The sequence below is a fragment of the Gossypium hirsutum genome, chromosome A03 (genome assembly GCF_007990345.1).
Source record: "Gossypium hirsutum isolate 1008001.06 chromosome A03, Gossypium_hirsutum_v2.1, whole genome shotgun sequence".
Lineage (NCBI taxonomy): Eukaryota > Viridiplantae > Streptophyta > Magnoliopsida > Malvales > Malvaceae > Gossypium > Gossypium hirsutum.
Genome location: NC_053426.1, coordinates 43,534,319 through 43,540,712, shown reverse-complemented (window position 1 = coordinate 43,540,712; position 6,394 = coordinate 43,534,319).

Sequence of the window (6,394 nt, the reverse complement as noted above, 5' to 3'; positions counted from 1 at the left end):
ACATATTGGACTGAGCCGCTATGAGTATGTTTCTTGGACTATTATATAATAGTCACAATATTACTCAAATTGATAACAATGTATACGATCCTTAGACTTGAGATCATCATTGTCCTAATATAGTGAGTCGTATTTTGATATAGTCAAATGTCTACTGTAACATGTTGTACTATAAAGACTAATGTTGGGTATGCCAAAATCTATGTAGTGGGATATGAGTGATCAAGATAGGATTTGTCCCTCCTAAATAATAGAGCAATATCTTAGGCTACTTAATAAAGTGAGACTAGAAATGGATGGCCATGCTCAAATAAGTTAATATGAGATATTAAACTTATTTGTTTACTGTAGTCTACTTTCAGAATCAAGAAACATGAGATTGGACTTTGCAAGTGTGACTATTCCATGACTTGTGTCCAATATAGATATAAAGGACAAATGGCTATAATACATGAAAATTTATCACATAAAAGTTATGTCGAACCACAAATTCTTGTAACTTAGGTAGCAATGATACATTGCTAGATGCCACTCATTGCTTGTAACGTTAGAAGTGTTTTAGTATAACTACCAAGTTACAAGAGCCTAGAGGATCACACCCTATGGTTGAACGAATAGAATCTAAACACAGTTGGTAGTAAATTTAATTGTCACGAGAATTATATTAATTATTGAATTAATTTAATATGACAGTTAAATAATAAACATAGTGTATGTACAAATTCATTGTACAAGAATGGAGAACAAAGTTAAAATAAATGTATGAATTTGATTCATATAAAATATTAATTATGCATTGTTTACCGAAATTATTAAAATAAAGTGTTATAATAATTTAGGTCAAACATAAAATATATGGAAATTAATGTCTTATTGGAAAGGATATTCAAATATTTTCTAACACAAAAAAAGGGCGATTCTGGTTTTAATATGGATATTAAAATAAAAGGGAATCATAAAAACTCTAAGGTGAGAGTGTGTTACCAACGTTAACCACGAAATGGAAAAGAAACCTTGTAACACCCCAAACCCGGCCTAGACGTTATGGCCGAATCTGACGGTGTCACATGGAAGTATTTTTCGTAAAATAAAATTTCGTTGAAAAAAAACCCCATTCTGTATTAACTCTCGTTGTAATCTTAGCTAGTATTTAAGTCATCTTGTTCAGTGTTAAAACCCAAGTTGTTTTAGCAAAATGTTTAAATCAATTAAATCGTAGTTGTCTTTTTAAATCGTTATTTGTTTGTGGGAGCTTTTTGAAATAGGATGCGTACTTGTGGTGTTTTGAAAAGCATTTATCATTTTGAAAACCCGTGTCCTACTACTAATAGATATGAATCATAATGAACAAATCCCAAATTAAAAGTTAAAAATTAAAGAGGCCTTATTACATAACCAAATACCTAAATTAAATTATAGAGTAAATTATAATAAAAAGTCCATGCAATTGTGTGGCCACCTTTGAGTCCCTCACAGCACTGACCCGCCTAGAGATTACCTGCACAAGAAACGAAGGGTGAGTTTGTGAAAACTCAGTGTGTAATCCATTAACAACAGTCAGTCATACAGTAGGCATTTATAGTTTGGGCCTAAGCCTGTTAAAGTAACAGTTTAATCTCAGATAGGGCCATAGCCCAGTACAGTATCAGAATTAGTGTGGGCCTTAGCCCAATTCAGTAGCGGTTACAGTACAGTTATGCAAACAGAAATCCTACCCAGCCAGCCTCTACACACCACTTCGTCCAACCCTACACACAATGTGGGGATAAAATCAACCCACCCATCCCTACACACCAAAAATAGCACCGGTGGTGGCACTAAACAGAAATTGCAGCAGAGCTGCCAGAACAGTACACTTCCTCCAATCATAATAACCCAACCCCATGCATCACATCATAATATCCTACATGTATGCAACATATATAAAATGGCATGCTCAATACAGTCATATATCACATAGGGGCGTAACCGTTATTTTACCTCATAGGGGCAAAATAGTCATTTCATCATATTGGGGTCTAGGTATACTTACCGACCCAACAGTAGGTCCACAGCCGTCTCGAGCGACCCGTGCAACCTTAACAGTCAAACAGTGAAAATGGACCAAAGGCACGCAATGCGGCCAATATGGGCCCACACGCCCGTGTGGCCCACAAAACCCAAAAATGGCCTTGGCTATGTGAACTATACAACTTGGCCCAATAATCACCACATATCCGTGTAGGGCCCATGAGCCCGTGGGGCCTGCATGGCCCATTTTGGCCCAAAACGACTAAGCCCACAAAATCACTCGTGGTGGCCTCTACCATCAAATGCCTGCGTTCATGCGTTCGGATGACCACACGAGCGAGCACACGCCCATGTAGCATCAATGGTAATATTTTTCAACTTTTGTCGATTTATGATTTGGGCAGTGTTTACACACCTTATTGCGAAATGGCGTAAAAACCCACAAGCACCAACCCTATATTCAATTAAGACACTCTGTCAGTCTTTTAATGAACAAGGTTAAGTACCCTCCTTTTAACACTCATCTCAAAATCACATTGATACTTGCCTTGATTGAACGAGTTTGGTTTTAGCCCGCTTAAACCGCTGACGATGGTTACTAACAAACTCCTTGATGATTACCTGCATAATAAGCTAATTTATTACTCATGTTTACTTACACACATGGGTTGAATCAACGTATACCAATCCTATAGAAAACGTAACCTAGAAATAAAGAAAAGGAGCATTCGGCCAATACCAAAGAATCCAAGCCAAAATACCCTAGTTCAATACAATATCAACGAATAACGTTACCTTAGATCAAGAGGTGAGAGAAAAGTTCCAATTGTTTCTGTAACACTTTCGCACTCCTTCACTCCTTGGGAAGTTCTAACCCGAAAGAACATCATAACCAAGAGAGACAAAGATGAGAATCAACATCGAGAAAATAGTAGAAAAGTCGAAAGAGCAGAGACAAAATAGAGACTTACCAATCTCTATTCGGCCACACACCGAAGAAAAGGGAAGGAGTTGAGAGAGAGCCGAGAAGAGAAAAGAGAAGGAGAGGAGACAAGGTACTCAGCTTAAGGCAAAAGAGAAGGTAAATGTTAATGGCCGACTAGGAGAGGGGAAGAATGGAGGTTAGACAAAGGTAAGGAAAATAAGAGAAGAAAGGTGAGGAAGAGAGAAGAGTCGATCAAGCAAAGCACAATATTGGAGAGCAACCCAAAATAGGCCAACACGAAAATACTCAAAAGGTCACAAGTAACATTCGGCTATCAACAAACAGCAAAATCGAAGGATGAAAAGAAGTAGGAAGGGTAATAGCTATCGAAACAGAGAGCAAAAACTGGAGCAATTTCGGCACTAAGTGGCAAAACTATCCTATGACCAAATGGATAGGGACACCAAAACAAACCGAACGGTTGAAGAGAATCCCATTTTGGCACCACCACCTCCCCATGCCTTGATCCACTCTTCAAATCTCTCCCTACACCTCTCCATAAAGCACTCAATTCAAAGTACCAAAAAACACCTCAATTTCGGTCAACCTAGCACACTTCTACGGCACTTGCAGCAAAATAAAATGCTCATTCTACATCAGCGAGCCTTGAACCTCAGACCCTAAGGCACACACCACATGCCCCTTACCATTAGGCTAGCAGGCTCTTTATTTGTCATGTTTTACTCACATTAATTTAAAAGCCTACTAACTAAAGGCAAGGGTTTATTTCAAGTAAGAACAAAAATTTTTCAAATGCCCAAGCTTGAACCCAAGACTTCCCAGAACACTTAACCACTGAAGCAGACATGCATTTGTATGTAACACAACATACGTAAATAAATATCTAAATTTTGGGGCGTTACAAACCTAGATTTAGTAGTCGTATTTTCTTTCAAAAAAAACTCTCTAAAACATTGAGTTTTTGTTCGTTCGTTCGCAATTGGGTGGACTATGTAGAGGCCAGGACAATTTTATTGGGGCTTTGGATCAATAGCGTGCGAAGGGGATTAAACCATCAGTGGTTCCTTCAAATTTTTTGGATATCGAAAGGTATATTTTCAAACCTTTCCTTCTCAATTCGTTCCTCGTGCATGGATTCTTAGTTTGGATTGCCAGAAAAATTTATTCGCTGCACTGCGAGGCATCCCAGTGACCCAACATTAAGAACCAAGCATTTACTTGGCATATCCCATCCTAGAAATGCACCTTCTCATTACCACACTACTCACAATAATCAAATAACTTTAAAAAGTGAATGAAACAATACAATACTTATATTTTCTCATTACTATGTATCGTCTCATACATATAATTTACAATTATATCATAAACAATTATTAAACAGATATACAAAGAGATGGCTAATAAAATAAAATTTTTAGCCAAGATTTCCATGGTTCTATTTCTAGAAAATAAATCAAAAACAAAAATTACATATTTTTTCATCACAAGGCTTTCCTTGTGTCTTCGACCGCCATCACTCCATCTTCTCCTCGTCATGGACTCCTTTTAAAAAAATTACATTTATGTCCTATGTCAATTTCTAGCTCATAAGAATTCTAAAAATAAAAAATAATCTTATGTGTCAATGATAGTCCACGGTTTATTTCTTAAGAACCACAACCTTGGCAAAAAAAATAATTATATAAAAAATATATAATATTGTATTCATTCACATACATTCTCCTAAACATGTGAATAATCACAAGAATGTCACATCTTGTCAAATATTAATCAAACAAGATGAAAAGAGAGATTCGGTCTCAGTTTACACTATAAACATAGCACACTTGGCTCTAATACCAATTATTGGAAAAGTCTCGATTTGGAAATGGTTTTCTTGTACAGCGAAAATTTAATATTTTGAAAATTGACCTAGTTTGTGATATTTATAGCAATAAACATTAACAGAATTCATACTTGTGTTTTAAGGTAAGTGGATCCTTTATGTTTTCTAGCTTTCACCCAAACGATCTTTTTCACTATTCTTGTATCGTGAATTGCTTCATGTGTCAGCTCAAACTAATTAAATCAAAACACAGAACTAGAAAAAATTTTCCATTTAGGGTGAAAACAGAAAGTCTCTCTTCTTTAAAAGACATTGGTGAATTTATTATTTTGGAAAATATATTTAAAAGTTGAGAATAAATTTTCTCTAATTTTTGGTAGAATAACAATCTCTTAAAAGTTGTGTGTTAATAGCTCTACATGTGTCATCTATTTATAGGAAAAGAATGTAGAACCCTTATAGAGTTGTTGAGGTTTCTTTTAAATAGAAAAACAACATGCTACTTAGAGTAGGAGAGGGATGAACAACTCACCCTTATATTTCTACTAGGGTTTTCACCCCCTTCATGTTACATGAAGGGTTTGGGGCCTCTCCCATATTGAGTCCAATTAAGAGTACTTCCTAGACATTTTTGACCCAGTACTCTGTAATGTGATCCAACACCATTTAGTTTTTCTATTTCCCAATATAAACATTAATATTTACATATTAAATCATTTTCTCATCCAAATTTTACACCAATAAAACTTTGACGATTTTACCCCGATAAATTTTTGAGAAATTTGTTCAATATATCACAACTAAACATGTTCACTATGCCCGAATGGTTTATTTTCATTTTCGGACTTCAAAATAGTCAAAAAAACATAAACGTATTATTCCATCATTTTTTACGTAATCCTATATAGGATTACAAATTTTCATTTTCATTTTCATTTCATTTTCCATTTTTGGAAACCTATACTTATTTCCAACTGATTTCATTTCTCCATTTCGAAGAAAACCATAATCATTCATAAATGTTTCTCAGTTCTTTTTTTCTATTCATGACGTTCATTTTTATTTAAACATGTAATTCATTTATGGTTTCAACGAGCAAGCACAGGAATCGATTGGACATATGAAGTTGAGGATTTATAATTAAGTTCCATCTTTTTGCCTATTAATTATAAACTCATTTAGTCATGAAGTCATTCTAATATAGTATTGTGACTGAGCTCTCCCAAACGACATACCATTTTAAAAGTAACTACTTAGTGTTTGTTTAATGACCTTGTCATTAATGTGCTACCCTTATAGGATATCCTTAATCTCTTTAAGATAATATTTATTCTCCTAGTATGATCCTATTTTATCTCATTATAACCATTACATCTTTCTTCATGAAAAATCAATCACTATAAATTAGTGATCAAGGCATCCATCATAAAGACAGACAACCCATGGTCACGTTTACTTTTCATTAATCGTTAATGCCAATGAGAGGATATCATTTAACCATGTTTTGGGCTATGAATAACACTATTGTGAATGATGCTACATATTAAAAAAGTCGTAAACCCAACGCACCAGCTTTCGATTCTTTAGCTATTTGAAATCAAGCTTTTACT